General features: G+C 48.6%; 1 long non-coding RNA gene across 2 annotated transcripts; it reads right to left on the bottom strand.

Moving 5' to 3' along the window:
• Positions 1-732: 732 nt before the first annotated feature.
• LOC110341791 lies at positions 733-12,583 on the bottom strand. Of its 2 annotated transcripts, none has more exons than XR_002383793.2 (4): positions 12,434-12,583; positions 8,383-8,477; positions 1,379-1,512; positions 733-1,038 (listed from the first exon to the last, which is right to left on the bottom strand). It is a non-coding gene; the product is annotated as an uncharacterized LOC110341791 (long non-coding RNA). The 2 variants fall into 2 exon arrangements; XR_002383799.2 differs by having other exon boundaries at positions 733-912.
• Between the last annotated feature and the right edge of the window lie 7,674 nt (positions 12,584-20,257).

The following is a 20,257-nucleotide window of genomic DNA, read 5'->3' as shown; positions in this document are numbered from 1 at the left end:
CCCTGTCTATACCCCTAGTAAGGCCACTTTAAATCCCTTGAACTCTGCTGTGGTCTCTTTAACACTACAAAAGCCATTATGTAACTCACATATATACATACTAATAGATATTAAGGGGAATGTATCATCTGAGAGTTAATGTTAGTAGTTAAGATTGAAACCAAAGAGCCTTCTTTTGCCTGCAGCCAGCTATCAAGGGAAATCAGGACTGCTTTGTAAATGGCAGTCAATAATATTTTGTGAATTTATTGTTATTCAATTAAGTTATGACATCATTGTGTAGAACACAAGTGTGTGTGTGTGTGTGTGTGTGTGTGTGTGTGTGTGTGTGTGTGTGTGTTTCTGATCCTGTGCTCAGGAAAAGGGGGGCAGGGCACTCAGGAGGTAAACTACCAAACTGCTGACACTGCCTTGCAGAGTCAAGACTACCTGGCCTTGCTTAGCCCATGTATGAGCTGAGGACTGCAGGCAAACCTGGCCTGAGGTACTCTTGTTGTAATTTAAGAAAAGCAGCGTGTGAGAGAAAGATGCCATGAGACAGGATTCAAGCAGAGGTATTTTTATTAAGGAAGGGGATCATAAAAAGGGGGAAGAGGTTGGGGGAGACAGGAGCATCAGGAGAGAGAAGAAAGGAGAGAGGAAGAGAGAGAGAGGAAAGAGGAGAACAGAGGAGGGGAGAGAACGAAAGAGGGAGAGGGATGAGAAGTATGCAGGGCCCTTTTAAAAGGGAACACAGTGAATGTGCACAGGTGGTGCTCTTAGTGGCTGCAGCTGAGGGTGTATCCTGTCGGAACCCCAAGGACAGGCCAGTACAGACTCCAGTGACACAAACCCTTTTCCATCTCCTGCATCCATGTTTTCTGCTTCTCCGGAACTGCGTTGGTGTGTGGGTGGTGAGAGTCAAGCACAATTCTTTAGGTATTGAAGGCCAGCATGGATGAGATACAGAAACGAGGAATTACCTCGCTGTTATCAGCGGCAAGGAAAATTATTTTTCAAGCATCACTCAAACCGTGGAGGAAGAAAACCCTAGAAAGTCTGTGGCGTAGGCAACAGCAGAGGGAAGCTGGCTTCAGAGCCTGTTCTTCACAGGAAGCGCTTATGCTGACACTTTCTTCTGGCCATTGCTGGCCCACCCCTGTCAGACTCCAAGCACTGCAGAGTGTGTCCTGACCACATCAACATGTCTCCCCTCCCACGGCCCCCACACTGACCCAGAGAAGCCCTGACCATGCCTCCCCTGGATTCCCAGGGGTCCTCCAAGCCTGCCCCTGCTCCTCCCTCCTCTGACCCTTTCTCCACAGCTTGACCTTTTAAATCCACCATTATTATAACCTTGGCATCCTTACTTAACTAAAAATCCCGGGAAAATACTCACTGCTCTCCGGGTAAGGCTCATTTTCTATATGGAGTGTGATCATCTTGCCGGGCAATTCAGGCTGTGTCCACACAGGTTTAGCAGCACTCCTTGAACGGTATCATGCATCTGTACCGCACATCTGTCCCACAGCCCTGAAGAAAAGATGGGGAAAAACCAACCTCTCTGACTCCCAATATCTCTGGCCATGCCTGAAACCATCTCTTTAAATGTTTTATTAACATATTAATTACAACAGTGATGGGTTTCATTATGACATCTTCATATATGTATATAATATTTTGATCACACTCACCCCCTTTATCCTCTCCTGTCTGCCTCCCGCTCCACTGATTCCCTTCCTTCTACTTTCAAGTCTTGTATATGACCCAATGGGTTTCAGTAGGTTGCTTACAGAAGCATGGGTGAGGCGTTATTCACAGAGCCATGGGAACTCTACCAGGGCCTTTCCCTCTGAAGAAAATGTCTCTCCACCATCAGCCACTGTGCATACATTCTCAGGGAAGAGAGTGGGCTGTACAAACCATGCTCCCCTCCACCACCAGTTGCCACCTGGACAGATGCTTTCTGTCCAGCCACATAGACTTTTCTATCCACGCCTGTGAAGGTGGTCTTCCTCCCTGTGACTCCGCCCGCCTCCCTCCTCAGCCAAAGGTACCTCTTTCAGAGGTCAGTTCAGCCCAGAGTCCTGCTAACATCTGTCTCACCCTACACCAGTCCTCCACATCCCTCCAGGCCTGCTGAGCCCATGCTGCTGCCGCCAATGTGATCATCAAAGAGCTGATGGTCCTGTGTCATGACAGCCCTGTGAGCTCACCCAGGATGGTGTGAGAAGGAGAGAAGTTGAGGCCAGAAAGGGGTCTACAAATTCAGCTAGAGGGAAACTGAGGCTGGGAGTAGAGGCCTGAGACAGAAGGGCAGATCTCAGAGCCAGGGTCTGCATGGGTAGAATGGTGGTGGATTATTGTTGAGAATGTTCACTGAGCATCCAACCCAATGCTCAGCCCTCTCATCTCTAGCCATGCCTTCTCTGGGTACCATTCCCTGCATACCCCTGGCCCATGTGAACTGAACTCTCTCTCTCTCTCTCTCTCTCTCTCTCTCTCTCTCTCTCTCTCTCTCTCTCTCTCTCTCTCTCCTCTCTCTGCCTCCCTCCCTCTGTCTATCCATCTACCTAACTATCCATCCATCACACACACACACACACTCACAAACACAACACATACCCCCACACGTATCTATGTTAAAGATTCTACAAGTCCAGTTGGCTGATTAGAAAGCTGTGGTTGTGGAGAGTTGAAATGCTGCAGATCCAATGCCAAAATTATTTTGGATGATCTTCATTTCCCTTGATTCATTGCTCATCTCTGTGTGTAACCTGAAATCATTTGACTATCAGGTAAAGCCTTTTAGAATATATAAAATTAGCTTGCCACAAACCCCAAAGCTAATAATGACATTTGAAACCCATAGCAGATTTTCCCACCTACATAACATTCCCGCCAATGTATTTTTAAAAAATAACTTGATTTAGAATTGCCTTTTCTTCTACAAATATAAAAATCTCATGAAACTGTTTCCACATTGGAACATGTCATTTGGGACAACCTGAACCTAAGTTCTTGGGCCATGGTCACTCCTATTGACTCAAGAATGAACTATCTCTTATCCACTTAAGGTTGAGAGCTACTTTCATTGCTGGCTGGTGAGCTGCACTCACCATTCAAGTAGCCTGGGGAGGCAAGGGTTAACAAGAGTGATCACAGTGTAATGCACAGCCCTGAGGGGTGACCCTGCCAGACAATCACAACTTAGAAGAATGTCACTGGGTTAAAGGAGGCAAAGAGAACTTAGTCCTATCCTGACTCTACAATGTGGGCTTTCTCAGTGACAGAGTCAGCTCTTAGAGAACTTGGGAGACAAAGGTGTCAGATGACTGATTTCACTAAAGCTACCCCAAGCCAGTGGCTTTCACTGTCTCCGGCTCGAGAAGAATAAGAAATGTGGTTAAGGAGTGAGAAGAAAGAACTATGACGAGAAAGTGAGAAATAACACCTGAGAGTGAAGGGCCTCAAGAGAGGCACCCCAAAACGTTGTCTGGCCCAGTTACCCTCTGTGGAAACTAGATAGCGACAGAGGCCATCTCTATTGGGTTTGCTCCTTTCTGAGCACATCTTGGGCTGATCCAGTGGAGTCCCCATGGTCTATGAATGTCCTTGGCACAATTGAGAGGTGGTCATTAATGACTCGTCTAATCAGGGAAGTCGTGACTTGTGTAAGACTACCTCCTGATTAACCCTGACTGTCTTAGGGACCTAACTCCTGACTTACTGGGACCCAGGGCTCCTGGCCTGGAGCCCTAACAGGGAACCCCACACACAAGCCCTTATCCATCCACAAGAGATAACCACCATGCAGTCATAATGGAAATGTGTAGTCATTGGATCAGGTCACTAAGATGGTAACAGCTGTCAATATGGGTCTTCTGGGCTGATGACACTTTAGCTCAGTAGCTAAAGGTGCCTGCCACCACCTCTGTCATCGTGGGTTCAATACCCAGGACCCACATGGTGGAAAGAGAGAACCTACTCCAGCAAGCTGACCTTTAACCTCCATGTATGTGGGGGTGGAGAAACATAAGTAAATGTAACCTTTTAAATATGTGTCTCCAATAGGAAAGGTCAGATTCCTGCATTCTCCCTGAATGCAGGGAAGAACTTGACCCTCTGAAAACACAGCAAACCCTAACTTGAGAGTCCAGATCAAGAGGCCTGCAATAAAAATGCAGGGTGACTGGGAAGGGCAGCAGTACAAAAAAAGCAGGGACGAAGCCAGACTCTTTTTTTATATATGAAATTGCTAAATTAAAACCTTTTTGATCTATATTGGGTTTCTGGATCCTGGGCTGTTTCAGGCTTAAATGAGAACCAGACAACAACACGGCATTGTGTTGAGTATGAGGAACCCTGAGACAGCCAGTGAGCAGGCAGACAGAGCCCAATCTGGTTGGCAGGGCTCTGGCCAAGATTATCACAAGCCCCTCAGAGCAGCCAGGTGACGTGGTGGTCTGCTATGTACAAAAGTTGTTGGGTGGTGGTTAGTTCCCAAGCTTTCTACATGGAGTTAGGGTTCCAGCAGCTCTTATTGTCACCTAATCCTCTCGTCCCCACCCCCTTCCCCATGAACCCAGTGGGTCTTCCCACCAATTGCAGTGGGGTTGATAATTGAAGGGTATAACAACAGATGAATACATTGATTAAATGCAAGGATTGGGTCATTAGAAATGCTCAGGTTTCTGCCATTAAAGTGGTGTCACCTCTCTAGCCCCAATTTCCTCTTTCAAATGTGATTTTATTCATTATTATTATGGGTTGTATGTGTACATGCATTCCACAGCCCACGTGTGAACAGAAGACAGTTTAGTTTTGTGGTTAGTACTATCCCTTCCACCTATATGTGGGTTCCAGGAACCAAAGTCCAGTGATCAAGGTCACAAAGTGAGTATCTTTACCTGCTGTGTCTTGTCCCTGGACTCAGGAAGGAGGTAACAACTATTTCTTAATTGGCATCAACAGTACAATAGCTGCTCTCATGGTGCCTTGCTTTGTCAACTGGTCCCCCAGCCTAGGCGAAGGTCCCCCTACCCAGCCCTTGCCATCTTAAATGGCACATGCCCAAACATGTCCTTCTTTGCCCAGAGGTCCTAGAAGTCATCCTCCTGTCCTCATACAGCCCTGTCCCTATTTGGATCAGTCAAACATAAAGGAATGTTTTGCAAGTAACAGAACCTACCACCACCACCAAGATAGCAGACAGCAGGATTTACACAGCTTGAATTATGAATGTCAAGGGCAGGAGGAAAAATTAGACCTCTAGAAGGACCTAAATCAGGAACAAGGTACCCAAGAAGCCTTTCATTCCCCTCCCCATGTATCTGTGGCACTATTCACCAAGATTAGGCACAGTGATGAGTATCTCTCACAGTATCATCACAGCTCACTGTGCCATGGCCATGAGTTGGGTGACGTGGACTCATTTCTCAGATGAGACGTAGATGGTACTTGGTTTGCCCAAGCTTACAAGATATCATTCAAGGAGCTGAACCAAGCTTTCTGGTAACATCTCACTCTGACTATCTCCAGTCAGTCAGCTCTGGACCAATCAGCATGGCCCAGAGGTAGAGAAACGCAGGACTGTTGAAAGTCATCACAGGAGATGAAGTTTTTCTGGAGAACATGCTGCCATCATCCCTGAGTCCCGTGGAGGAAGCCACCTCCCCAGAAGGTGATCCTCATCCCATCCTGGGGCCACCATCTCACTCACTTAAGGACAAGATGCTCACACCAAGAGGAGATGACACTGGCCTTAGAGTGTTTCATCCAGATCTATGTCTCAGGGGCTGCACGAGGTTAGATGTAAAGGTCACTCAGTACAGGGTGAATGAATGAGTGAGTGAACACTGCTTCCCCCTATGTCCCCTTCCCCATGCTCACCTTCAAATTCTCTCAACTGAAGGGACACAAGGAGAGATAGGAGAAAAGGGAGGCAGCTGGCACCTGCTGATTTAGGGCAATTTGAGTTTCCAAACCATACACTTGTCTTCAAATAAGGGTCAAGTGAAGTAGAAACTGAGAGGGGAAGGACCGGGCCCTGGCCACATCCTTCAGAAGGATGCTTGACAGCTGTCTCCCATGGTTCTCCTGGGGATTCTGCAAGAGCCTGCTGGGCTTCCAGGATAAAGGGAGGTCTTATACTAGGCAGCCACACAGAGAAAGCCACCATGCAAGCACAGCCTCCCAACTCTTTCCCAGGAATTTAGTATCTACTGAGGGAAGGAGGGGGCCCCATCCACCCTCCCAAGTTCCAGAGCCCGCTGCTCTCCTGTCCTGGGACAGTAAGAAAGCCTCTGAATAAATCCCCTCCTCTCTCTCTCTCTCTCTCTCTCTCTCTCTCTCTCTCTCTCTCTCTCTCTCTCTCTCTCTCTCTGTCTCTCTCTCTCTCTCTCTCATTTTTATGAAGCAAACCAGATGGAGAGGAGAAAACTCAAAAAGAAATGTTTGAAGAATAATAACGGCTTTTTGTTGTTTAAAAAAACATGCTCATTAAAAACAAATTCAAGACATAAAAAGAACAAAAAGATCCCTTCAAAGTTAAGAGGGAAAGAGTTTAAAAATAATAAGAACTTGAGAAGTTCTATTTTGGAACAGCCATGTGTCCCAGGTTTGACTTCCTGCTTTTAAACCTAGCCTTTGCCGTCTGCCCCTCCTCCTTGTTATTCACAGGCCAGGTTAGAAATACTACACTCTATAAAGTGAGTGTGTGAGTTGGTGAATGTGTATTCCAGAGCACAGAGGACTGTGTGCCCACTGACTGTCCCCAGCAACAAGTCTTGTTCCTGACCATATAGTCAGATTCCTCAGCATTGGTTGGAAAGGGCTTTCTGTCGCAGACACCCCAGGCCTGAAGACATATGCAGACTTTACAACCCAGGGACAGCTGGGTCACATTTCCTTCCCCTGTACTGAAGGCTATGGCCATGGCCATCACACTCTCTTTCCTAGCTTAATCTTCTAGTTTTCCACTCTTTTTTATTCGGCTGCCTCCCCCCCCTTTCTAATTTCTTCTGGTTCTTCTATAGATTTTTTAAAATAACAATGCTATCTTATTTTGAATCTCCAAGACCCCTCTGTTATATTTAAGTTCCTTTTTGTTAGGCACTGCTGTTTCAAATGCCTTTAATTGTTTTTTGATTGTTTGTTTTGTTTTTGTTTTTGAGACAGGGTCTCTCTATGTAGCCCTGGCCATCCTGGAACTCACTCTGTAGACTAGGTTGGCCTCAAACTCAGAGATCTGACTCCCAAGTGCTGGGATTAAAGGCATGCACCACCACCACCCAGTCTTAATTCTTTATGGCTGCTCCTTAGTTGCCTTTGCTCTCTGCACTATACCCCCACTCACTGGAGCATGCCTAAAACCACCTATCACACTCTCCAAACATCCCATGGGCTTTGGCTGTTGCTCTCAATCAGGAGAGACACTGAAAGTCTACTGTGTCTGTCAGGACTCAGGGACTGCAGAGCAATCTCTCAGGACCTTTGCCTCAAGGAAATTGGAACAACCAGCAACTGGGGCCTTGCTTTCAGGCTAGTCTGTTCTACAGAGGGGACCCCCACACACACATGCCTGTCTGGAAGGGCTCCATGTTCTGGAGGCCCCACCCTGCCTGGCTACTACATTTCTATGAGTCCTCCTTTCCCAGCTGTGCAGCATCTTGGGAATGGCCATCCCTCCACCAGGTCTCCCCAGGATGCAGAGCCCAGGCTTCTGCAGGACTGTAGGGAGCAGACACCCACTCTTCAAGGAGAACCAAGGTGGCCTGAGTCCAGCTGTTCTCTTGACAGGCTCTGGACCTGACTTCACACCCCAGCTTTCTGATGGCTTCCTCTTGACCACTAATCGTGCCACAATGTGATACCACCCCCATTGCTGTGGTCTTGATATATACTTTTTCCCCACCTCAAATCCACAAGCTGGAACCCATCACCCAGTGTGAAAGTCTTAGGAGGTGGAGCCTGAAGAGAGGAGGTGACAAGGGTGTCACCTTCAGGAACGGAATCAGTTTCCTTGGCGGGGAGGGGAGTTTGCAGGCACTCTCCCTGGTCACCAGTGATGCAGCAACAAAGGACAGAGTTTCATGGGACACTGGATCCATCGGGGGCCTTGACCCTTGGCCTTCCCACCTCCACATCTGTGAGAGGTAAGTTTCTCATGTTTATAAATAAGCCCATCTGTGCTGTTAAGTTACAGCATCTGAGAAATCTACAGCTCCCATGAACACCAGCTCCCAGCCGACCTTCCAATGGAATGCTTTTTGTCCCAATGGTGTGTACTCTCTTCAATCCCCTTGCCATCTCTCTGATGGGATTTAGATGGGAGTTTGGGTAAATTCATTAGACTCCACCTAGGTGACCACACCTGCCCCACCTGAGCATCCTGCCACTCACCTGTCCATCCTCCAGGGCTGTAAGCTCTGAGCTGGCATGCTGATTTGTCCTTTGTACTCTCTGACTCGGAGGAAAGAGCACGGCTGGAAAGCAATCTGAGAGGTGTGACAGCAAAGTGTCAGAGTGGCCTGCAATCGGCGTCATGGACAACTTTCTGATCTTATTTATACTTAGGACAAAGGAGAAAAATGCATCTCCTACTCCAGATCCAGCTCAAAGAAACATGGACTATGTGTTTGCATTTGACCTTACAGCCCCGTCCAGCCTGCTCCCCTCACCGCTGCAGGAACGCATGTTTTCCATGCAACAATATCAAGGAGGCAAAAGTGAAGGCTCTGCACCCTCCAGGTCTCTCTGTCTTTCCAGGAGGGACGGGACATTGCTTCCCTTGTGTCCACATGAGTCTTGCTCTCTTGCTGTCTTCCCAAGGGTGAAACTGCTCAGATTAAAAGTTCCTGTTATTACCAACAACATTCCCCCATGTCACCAACATGTATTCTAGTCAGGGAACTCAATGGTGATGCAAATGGTGTTTTCTGGCCTGTAGGTTCTCCGGAAGCAGAGATGTTAAGTTTAAGTTACGTTGGGGACCTGGGTTGCTTTAAAGAAAGCCAGCGAGGCAGTAAAAACATCACCTCAGTGCCATGTCAATATATCCCTTTAAGTTGAATAAACTCAGCTTATGAAAAACTCATTACATTTCCTTTATGTTCCACATTTTACCTCAGACCAGGGAACGCCTGACTCGTTCCTCGAGTTTTCCACACAGACCAATGTTTGGAAATTGCTTCTCTAAAGTACATAATTTGGAAAAAAAAACTTGGAAACCATTATGCTAACCCATAGGCAAGCCAGTGTTGGGGAGTGCACAGGAACAGGACCAAGACTTACAGGCCCAGGCCCTGCTGTTTGGACAGTGAAGCCCTGTCTCACTCCAGCCTTTGATGCTGACAGTGGCTGGTTTTGCTCTGGTACCCAAGCCCATCCTCCCTAAGTGGTATCAAGACAGTCATTTCTCTTAGAGATAAAGTTTGGGTATGGGTTTGAGTTTTCTTCCTCTCGTCGCCCCCACCAAGGCTAGGGGGTGTTTGACTTGAGTTAGGATAGCAGTTAGGAAATAGAGGAGACCATGAGAAGGTAAACGATCTCCCTCACTCTTCTGATTTGATTCCCAGACACCACCCCCAGGCCCCAGCTGACATCTAGTGTTCATTGTAACTGACCGGACTGCCTACAAAGGAACTGTATCACGTTTCCAACAACTGCCACAAATGGAATCACTAAGAATGGTCTACAGGCCATCCTTAAATCCACCCTCCTTATAACATATGTGTGAGTACAGATTCCTCTGACCATGGGTTTTTTGGTTTTGTTTGTTTGCTTGTTTTGTTTTTCTACTAGCTCTCCTGCTTCACCAGAAAGCTGTGCAGTGTACCCCACAGTGTTTCCTCTTCAAGGACAGAATTCTGCTGGTAAGAACAGGAGCACACTAACACATGCTAACATCTAAACTCAGCTGCACACCAAGCAGCTTCACAGCCCCCAAACCATGTATGGAAAGACTGCTGAGGTCCTGACATGCACTGCTCTCCTAACCCAGGCACTTGACTTCTTCAAATGTATCCTGTCTTTCTGCTTAATCAATAAACTCAGCTTAACTTTAACTCCTCCTAAAATTATTTTCTATAGGAACCAGGTGGTGGGGCACACCTTTAATCCAGGCATGCAAGCAGGGGCAAACGGATCTCTGTGAGTTCAAGGCCAGCCTAATCTACTGAATAGATCCAAAGCTAGGCAAACAAAACAAAAAGTATTTTCTGTGGTGGATGTTAAGGACTTAGATGTACTCCCAGGGGCTCTGGGGAGTCTGGGATGGGAGTACTCCTCTCCTCTGGCTGCAGACCAGCAGCATGGACCTGTATTGCCTCCTGTTGATGACAGGCTCACCTCTCCATGTTTCTCCTTCTGCCTCCATGAACCCCCCCCCGCCACAAGCACCTCTCAGCCTTTGCACATGCCTGGAATGCCTGAATGCTTTACAGCCCCTTGGGGGAGTGCCTCCAGAGCATCCCTGGGAACATCTCTATCCCCTGAACTCCTATAACTCACTCTTAAGAAACAAGTGAGTTCCACTTATTACTCAACCACTTCCAGCCACTTCTGAATCCACCCAAGTACACCCGCTAATTGACAGCTAACACCTACATCACTCACTATCATAGACACACCAGCTTTATGCCTACCGGAGAAGTCAGCTCCCCCTGGGGGGTTAGATCTTGCACAAGAGGACATGTCCGGTGCAGGGCATGGGCTGACGTGGACTAGAGCAACGTTGCAGCAGCCTTCCCTGTAACTCAGCCCACATGCATTGTAAGAGAGCCAGGTGAGAGCATCAGGCGCTCTGCCTCTCCTGGCTGGGGGGAGCTGCTCTACTATTTTATTGCAAGCCTTACCCTGATGCATTTATTCTGCAAACTCTGGTCTCCCTCCAAGTCACTGCCTCTGCCACACTGGCTGATGCTGTCTATAAACATGACAGTCTGGGGCTATATCGGGATTTTATGAGTCTCTGTGTGAAACAGATTAAGATTCAGTGTGAAATTCTGCTCCTTTTGAAAACTCCCCTTCCCACTGCTGCCCATCATTCAGTCACAGCAGCCCTGGCTGCCTCAGGGACCGGCTCCCAGAGATCTTCAAGTTAAAATAATCACAACCAGCCACCCTCCCTTCCCATCCAGTGTCACTATTCTAGAGTGCTCGTGCCCTCTTTCTTAGCACACAGGCACAGACAGAGCCTTCTAAGTGGGGCTCTTCCTTCCTCAAACGTCCACCTCAAGTGAGTGTGAAAGGGGGTAAAAGGGTGACCAACTGGGCTGCCCAGAGATGCCCTGGGTTTGGCCTTAGGGCTTCCCTGTCTGTGAATCTCTCTGTCCCAACTAAGCCAGGATTATTGGTAGCCTAGAAGGAGAGGTCACTGTCAAATTAACAATCTTAGAGTCAGCAGTCCATGATCATGATTTCCAGGGTGTCCAGGTGAGTGAGGGCTGGATGATGATCACAAAACACCAGGGTGCCAGCCAGAGGTGCTAGGCACCTGCCCACCTGGATGTTTGGTTCCTTAGGTCGTCCCAGCTGGGGGAGAGTGTCTACAATTTACTGTAAACATGGAAAGAAACTATGGTGGTGTGTGTGTGTGTGTGTATGTGTGTGTGTGTGTGGTGATGGTTCTTGTGCAGGCTAAGCCAGTGCTCTACCTCTCTCCAAGCTGCACAAGCAGCATCCTGCAGTGACTGATGGATGATGGGAGCTGATGAGAAGCTGGTGTGGGTCACCTGAAGCTGAGCTAAAACTAGATCTCTTATTTAATTTCAGAAAGAATTGCAGATAAGGCAGCCCCCACCCTCAGGCAACCTCCTGCATCCCCCTCACACATTGGATTTCTGAGTTTAGAACAATCTCATGCCCCCCAAACCCAGTCTCAGAGACACAGTTACCTCCTACCCTCACAGGAACTGGCGTGCTCACACGCATGTGCAAACACACACACACACTCCCCCATCCCCAGAGGCCAGTTCTGCTGGACAGTGGAGTGGACACGGGGCCAGAGAGGAGAGCAAGCCTTGGCAGGGGTTTGCATCTGGAACCTTGGTACCACTCTTAGCAACTTAGGGCAGAGAAACAGGCCTTGAAGAGAGGGGCTGCAGTTGGAGTCCAAGCTGGGACTGTTCTGCTTTGGAGACGGAAGAATCCTAGGCTTGCCACTTCGGGGCTCTTTCTGCAGACCATGGACCACAGCTATTTAAGAGAAGCCAGCTGCCTACTGATGACGGGAATCTCCCCTTCACGGCCAGGTCAAAACAAAGGAAAGTGCAGGGAAGTGAGTATGGTCTGTGGAGTGATGCTGGGCTTACAATTCCCAGATTAAAATGAACCTCCAGGAAAAGCCCTGGGAACCTACCAGCTACCCAAAGCCTCAGTCTCACTAACCTACCTCAGCACGGTAGTAGGTCTGTTCCCTGTTCACACAGAAGTGCCCAGGCCCCTGTCTTACCTAACTTGGAAAATTCCATGCTTAGGAAGTTGCATTCTTCTCCCATTCAGCCCTGCATAGCTCTGGAAGCTAGTTCTGGTTCTCAGAGTTTGGAGGAAGGGACAAGCAGATCTTCGGTGTAGTGGGCACCTGAACCCAGCAGCCCTGAAGGAGCCTAGAAAGAAAAAGAGCTGCATCAGCAAGAGCGGGTTTCCATGGAAACAGGAGTCCAAGACTGGAATCCGCATTCACCTTAGCTGCTCTGTGCTGCCTGTGTGGCTCACACCTGTGCAAGGGCTTCCTGCCCATCTGCACCTGGAAGCAATTCTCCCACACGGAGGCCTGGTCCATGGAGCTGGTTCAGGCTGACCAAGGCTCATAGTACCAAGTCCCATTGGCACTATACATTCAATACTCACTCTAACAAACCAACTGGACAGGAGGTGCGTCCAAAGAAGGAGTAAGAGGCAGATTACTGTAGAGTGCCCCCCTCTTCTGCCCCTCCCCCCCTGCCCCACTGAGGGAGCTAGATCCAACTCCAGCACCCTCTACTCTCCACTCTGGAACACTTCTGCTGCTCACAGAAAGCCCCAACACCTCTCTGCCCACTCTTTCCACTGCCCCCTGCAAGGTCCCCAACACTCAGCCCTCAGCTGCCCAGAGCTGTGGCTTTCCCAAACTCATTTTACCCCCTTATTTGTTTACACAGTGAAAATAAGTTCCTGTCTACTCCAGAACCCCCAGGGCATCCGAGTCCACTCTGAACCCATGTCAGTCACAGGAGCCTCCAGGCCCTTTCCCATTTATTTATTTATCTATTTATTTATTTATTTATTTGGTTTTTCAAGTCAGGATTTCTCTGTGTAGCTTTGGAGCCTGTCCTAGAACTAGATCTTATAGACCAAGTTGGCCTCGAACTCACAGAGATCCACCTGTCTCTGCCTCCCTTGTGCTGGGATTAAAGGCATGCACCACCACCACCTGGCTTCCCTTTACCTTTCTATCCCAAGACAGTTCTGTGGTCCCTTTTAGATGAATAACTCGATGGGGGAGGGAGGAGCCTGTGCCCTGCCCTATTGCCCCCACACTCAGATCAAGGGGTCCTCACGCTGCCCCTGCTTCTCTTCGGAGAGGGTGCAAGCACTACCCGGCTTCCATATCATCCATCTGTCTTAAACATGTTTTGCCACTTGCAGAGAACTCAGAACCCCAAATGGGAGTTGTCCAGAATTGGACAGCGTGAAGCAGGGAGGACCAATGGTGAAACGCAGAAGGCCCTGTGGCAGTCAGTGACCTAGAGCAAGGATCTCCCTTTCCAGTCCTATTCCTGGTCTGCTAAAGGAGACAGACGAGAACCTCTCCAGCCTGCCGGCCCAGCCGTCTTTATGTAATTAATATTTCAGCTGACTAAAGCCATCAGTAGAAACCAGACAGAGAAAGAAGGGTAAAAACAAAAGAGGCTATGCTGGAATTTGCACAGTGTCCACACCCAGGCTGTCCACAATAAAGACTCTCTTTAAATTGGGACAGACCCAGCCAAGATTTGATCTCTACCATTGAAGCCAAGGAGAACCTGAGATCTTCCCAGGGGATGGAAAGAACTGGGGTGGGCTTGGCAGGGAGGGGCCTGCACAGAACCTTGAGGCCAACCCTGGTCTCCAGAGATTAAGCCCAACAAAAGAGCCTTGTGCAGTGAGGAGCCCAGAGCCTGGTTCCTTGCGCTTTGGTAACCCACCCAGAACAGTATATGACTGTGTCTGGACATGGTGGCTGTCCTTCCCATCATGCTCTGGGCCTCTCTTGGCTGGAACTCAACCCCTGGCTGTGTCCATGGTCTGTGCCCAGGCTGACCCATCACAGAGCAGTAAGGAAGGTTCAATGGCTCTCAGGAGCTTTCAGAAGCCTGGTATGTCTCTAGGGGCTTCTGGAATGAACCCCACCTGTATAAAATTTCAAAGTTTCCTTCGTTTTTCAGAGTCTGAACTGAAACTCAACCTCAACATTTAAAAGCAACAACAGAAAACCTCTATCCTCTTCTCTCCACAGCACGCAGAGACAAGAGCCTCACAGCCTGGAATCTCTGTAGAGGAAATCCAGAATCAAGTGCTGGGTATTGAGACCAGTGCTGACCTGGGAGGAGCCAGTGCTGACCTGGGAGGAGCCAGTGCTGACCTGGGAGGAGCCAGTGCTGGCCTGGGAGGAGCCGGTGCCGACCTAGGAGGAGCCGGTGCTGACCTGGGAGGAGCCAGTGCTGACCTGGGCCTATGGCTGGCAAACTGACCCAGGCTGACTGTGGCTGGTGGTGGGTTACCCAGCATCCTCTGGCCCACCCTATGACAGCATTGTGAGGCCCACTGGCAAGTGCCATAGGTTTCCTGTGATCCACAGTCTCCCAAGACTACAGGCATCCACGTCTATAGCATTTCTCATGGGTCCTGCTAAAGTCACTTCACAGAGGGTAATTAATTTAGTCCCTTTTATCATGTCCTTTTTTTAAAAAAAAATTAGGTGTATATGGGCATATCTTCATGAATGCAAGCTGCGTATGTGCAGGGCACCTGGGAGGCTGTTAGATCTCCTGAATTTGCAGTGGAGCTGTTAGGAACCACCCATGCAGGTGCTGGGAACTGAACTCAGGTTCTCAGGGTGAGCCCAAGCATTCGTAGCTGCTGAGCCATATCCCCCAGCCCCTCCCTGTCCTACACACACGCCTTTTTACAACAGGTTATCATGCAGCCCACACAGCTACGTAGCCTTGAAATCTGACGATTCTGCCTCCATCCCTCTAGTGCTAGAATTACAGATGTGCCCACCACACCTGGTTTATGCTGGGGATTGAACACAGACTTCATGCATACCAGGGAACTGGGCTACATCACTAGCTTCCTCCGCTTTTTATAGCTTTGTGAAACCGCATGTCATGTAACCCAGGATGGCCTAAAATGCTTTGAGTTACTCAGCCTGATCTTGGATTTCTGCTTCTCTGGTCTCCGCTTCCCTAGCTCTGAGATTACAGTTGTATACCGTTACACTCTGCAGTTAGTCCCATTTTACAGGCGAGAAAATCAGTGCATAGAGAAGGTTGCACTGCTCCTGCATAAGATGGGTCTGGGGAGAGTACTAGCAGGGGCTGACCTGGAGCTACATTTGCCATGGAAACTGAGAAAATGACCTCCAAAGGACAGGGGAGGGGCAGGCAGGGATCCAGACCTGTCAGAAGGACAGGGAACAGGACCTAGCCCAGAATTCCAGAGATCGCTGCCTGGTGGAGAGGAAAGCGTCCTGCCCCTAACTGGTGGAGAGGGTGGGACTGCAGAGGATGCCAGCCCCCACTTCCTTGGGGACTGGGGGAAACTTCACGTAGCTGGTGGAAAAGGAACATCTCCAGTACATTCACAGGCCCAGCCTGCCCCCTCCTGGCCATAGCAGAGGACATAAAAAGTCAGCCTCCAGCAAAGGTGATCTTAGTAGAGTTCTCAGACACAGCTTTCAAAACCTGATCAATTTTAAAGGTTAATTGTGTGCTGAGTAAGTTTGTATCTTCCATTCCAGCTACTGAATGAATGGAGAACTTTCTTTTTCTATCCATTTGTCAATGAAATCATTGCATGAAAGGGAGTAAATGTGTGGAATATTCTGTCACACCTGGGGTAGGAAGGTGAGTGTCAAAGTTCAGGGATAAAGGAGCTGGACTCCAGGGCCCCTCACCCTAGTGTTTCTGAGGTCCCTTCAAGTTACCTGGAAACAAGACTGTGACTCTAACACAGAAGACTGCCCCTTGGCCCTGTGTCAGCTGAGCCTTGATGAGGGCCCTCAGACATGGGGTGGACCCGGAGTCCAGAGGTGCTTGGAGTGTGACTCTCAAGACATAAACGCCAAAACATTTCATTCAAAACTCAAGAACAGAGTCTCAATGCAGTCTTAGCTAGTTTAGCTGACATGTGTCCCTTTTCTGTTAGCCCCATCGAGTCAGCAAAGGTAAAAGCAGTAATGTGTTCCCACAGGCTCCTCAGCGGACCATAAAGCCAGCTGCTGCGTGTCTTTCAATGATCCAAACTTAGTCACTAACAGAATCCCAGACTGGCTCTCTGCCAGTCACGGGTATTGAAGAGCCAGGAACAGAAAGTGCCATATTGCCAGCTGTTGGCCAGGACCCTGGGCTTCTATCTAAGGCAGGAATGAATGTCCAGGCCATGAGCAGAGCAAATGCTATGGTCTTCACGCTGGACTTAACTTGGAAAGTTAAGTCCCCCCAACCCCCCACCCCCCACCCCCATCCACTGAATACCAGTATTACCAGCCCCGGAGGGTGGCCCTGATCTTTGAGAGGTGATTGGATCATGAACACTGTGGCTTCATCCTGTTACCAAGGATTGATGTCCAGACCTAGGGCATCTGTGTTCTTAGCCTTATTCAAAGAATTAAAGAAACATGAGGATTTCAAAGTGGTGAAGAAGCTTGATTCAGAAGCAAAGCAATAGCGCAGACTGGATACAATGCAAGTGAGCAGTAGGCTTCTTGATCTGCAATACTCAGTGGCAGTAGTTACTGTCAGGATTTCCTTTTATGGGGTCTGATGGAGGAAGAGCTAGCAGTACTGAAGACTGGATGTGATGAAGTCAGCAGGGAGCTCCTTAATCTGCAATGCTCAGTGGCATTAGTTATTGTTCAGGGCTTCCTTTTATGAAGAGGTCCGGTGGAGGAAGTGTTTGTTAGTAAGGTGCATACCATGGCTGGATCTCGTTCTGATTGACAGATTTGAATTATGTACATCCTTAGCTACTTGTGCTCATCTCTTCTCATGATGTATCTGATTTTAACTGCACGCTTGTGCAATTATGCACAGACGTAAGACGGTGTTTCTTCAGTCAGGGTTTCTGTTGCTGTGATAAAAAAAAACACCATGACAAAAAGCATGGAAGGGAAGGGTTTATTTCATCGTATATCTTGTAATCCACCATTCAGGAAAGTCAAGGCAGGAACCTGGAGGTAGGAGCTGATGCAGAGGCCATGAGGAGCGCTGCTTACTGACTTGTTCCTCATGGATTGCTCAGCCTGCTTTCTTATACAAGCTAGGATCCCGTGCTCAGGGGTGGTGCCATCCATGGTGGGCTGGGCCCTCCCATATCAGTCCTATGGAGGCCTTTTCTCAATTAAGATTTCCTCTTCCCAGATGTGCTGAGGTCTGTGTCAAGCCGACAAAATCCAACCAGCACAAATGACAAATGGGAAGCTCAGTTTGCCATATTGCCCATGTACCCCAAACTAGTTTGGGCCACACCAGCCCCCTCCTCCTGCATTCAAATATGTTCTGGTGCACATTTGAGTGGAAACTGAATACAAAGTAAGGAGTTACTAAAGGTTGCAGGAGGTGTAAAAAAAAAAGTTCATTCCTCCCTTTCTCTCTCTTCCTCTCCCTCCCCCACACCTCTTGGATTTCAAAGACCCATGGTCAACTGTAAAGAGTTCTAAGAGTCCTCTATCCCTGCTCCCAGACCCACAGATCAGGGAATTAGAATAGGAAGGGGGGGTAACCTGGCTCATACTTCCCCATGTGACCTCCAACTAGGGTGACTGGCCCTTGATGATGCTTTCAAGGGACTTCAGTTCAGAGGTCACAGAACTTATGGGTAACCAAAGACAAGACAGTCACTCTAAGGCCAAACACTCTTCTGTGGCGAGAACAGTCAAGCAACAGTACTAGCCCCCAAGAGAGGAAGCCTGCTGAGACCCCTCATCCTCACCCTTCCCCAACAACACACAGGTTTGCTTCTCTTGCTTACAGGGCACATCTGCACTTGAACTTAGCATATTCGACTAGGGCCGGATACGCTTTGCTTTCTTGGATGCCCACAGTTATTTATGAACTCTTAATCTGAGAGCCTGGGAACTCTGGTTTGCTTACTGGCACCAGCCCTATCCAGCTCTTGAAGTTCAAGACTCAGCAGAGCCTGCAAAACAATGGTGCCTGGCACATTCTTCCCTGGGTTTTGGCAAGCTCTGCTACGCTACTTTGAGAATCCCAGGCCTTGCCATCTCTCACGTATTCTCTTGTCCACATTTGTGTTCAGGCCGTTTGCTGCTGACCCCTGTGCCGCTGACTTACTGAGCTCCGGGCCCATACTGCTCTGAGCTGCGCTGACCTGATCTGAATTCTGATGTTTGACCCCCTTCCCTTCTGAAGTCAGGTGTGCCCCCCTTGCCATCTTCTGGCCTTAGTTGGAAAAGGGAGTGACTGTTGGGAAAGGGGGAATTATTTTCAGATCCTTCTGAATCTTTTGCTTGCTCCCAGACAAGGTTCTTGAACCTAGGTAACCTTAACATTTCATTTTAGTATTGGTTTATCCTAGAGTAGCTAGCATTGATTTACCTAGCTACCAAAACAATGTAACTCTTTGGGGGAAATGAAGAGTCTATGAGGTCTGGGGTTATAGCTGGGTTGTTGGAATGCTTATCCAGCATACACAGAGTTCTGTGTTCTGTTCCCAGCACTGCATAACTGGGCATGGTGGTGTATGTTTGTAGACCTGACACTTAGAAAGTAGAAGCAGGAGGATCAGAAGTACAAGGTCGTCCTTGGCTGCACAGCAAGTTCAAGGTCAGCCTGGGTTATACAGGATCCTCTCTTCAAAAAGAAAGGAGCCTAGTAGCTATTTTTTCCCTATGTCCTCCTGCTGGGTAACACAGGTGGCTCTGCCTGGCTTCTTTCCTGGATGACTCCCACCTTATGTACCCTCTCTTAGAAACAGAACAAGTGCCCTACCCTGACCGTGAGCTGACATAATCCTCTGGCTATATGTGGCGCTCTATGCTCCCTCCCTTGACTCCATGTGAATTGCTTTAGTTAAATGTGGCACAGAGGAAGTTGGAAGCAGCAGTTGCTCCTAGAGGATAAGCAGCATGAGACAGAGCCAGGTGACCCCAGAATTTCTGCCACATCCCTCCTAGACCAGCCAGCCTGTGACTGACCAGCAGACAGGCAAACAAACTCAGCCAAGGCTAGGAGAATTGCCCAGCTGTGCTTCCCCACGTCCCTGACCCACTGACTCTAGTTACAATTAATAAATACTGGGACAGTCAGATGTTGTGGTTGATGAGAATTTTTTGTTTTCATTTTGGGAAGAATGAGGGTTTGGGCGTGTGTGTGTGTGTGTGTGTGTGTGTGTGTGTGTGTGTGTGTGTGCGTGTGTCTGTGTGTGTCTGTGTGTCTATGTGTCTGTGTGTGTCTGTGTGTCTGTGTGCACACGTGTGTATGCACGTACACGGGTGAATGCAGGTGCCTGAGAAAGGGGACATGAACATATGGAAGCCTGAGGTGTCCTTCCTCAGGAGCTGCCCACATTTTACTCATCTGGGACCCATTTGTGGCTAGGCTGGCTGGCCAACAAGCCTTAGAGATCCCCTTGTCTCTATATGCCAACAGCACTGGAATTGCAAGCATGCGCCACCATGCCGAGCTTGGGGACTCTGTCAATTCAGGTCCTGCATGTACAGCCAGCACTTTACTGAGTGATCCATCTTGCTAGCCCTGTGGCTGCTTGCATGTGTCTTCTCATGTTGGGTTGTCTCATCTCTGAGTGATCATTGCAGCGAGTAAGTCTGATAGCCACACGTGGAACAATTGTGTGCCTGGGAATACTTAAAGAACTTTGTTTAGATATAGCCCCTTAAATTTTCACCATAGCCCTGTAATATGTAAATGTTTTGCCAGTGAGGAGACTGAGATACAGTGAGATTAACTGAGGGGCCTAGGGAACATGGCCATGCTACATTAACTTTGGGTCTGTGCTTGTGTTTCTTTGAGCAGTAAGTAGAAGTGTTCATATGTTAGCATATGATATGACA

The sequence above is a fragment of the Mesocricetus auratus genome, unplaced genomic scaffold (assembly GCF_017639785.1).
Source record: "Mesocricetus auratus isolate SY011 unplaced genomic scaffold, BCM_Maur_2.0 Super-Scaffold_4256, whole genome shotgun sequence".
Lineage (NCBI taxonomy): Eukaryota > Metazoa > Chordata > Mammalia > Rodentia > Cricetidae > Mesocricetus > Mesocricetus auratus.
Note: the sequence above shows the minus strand (reverse complement) of the source record. Positions and strands in the feature narration are given on the sequence as shown.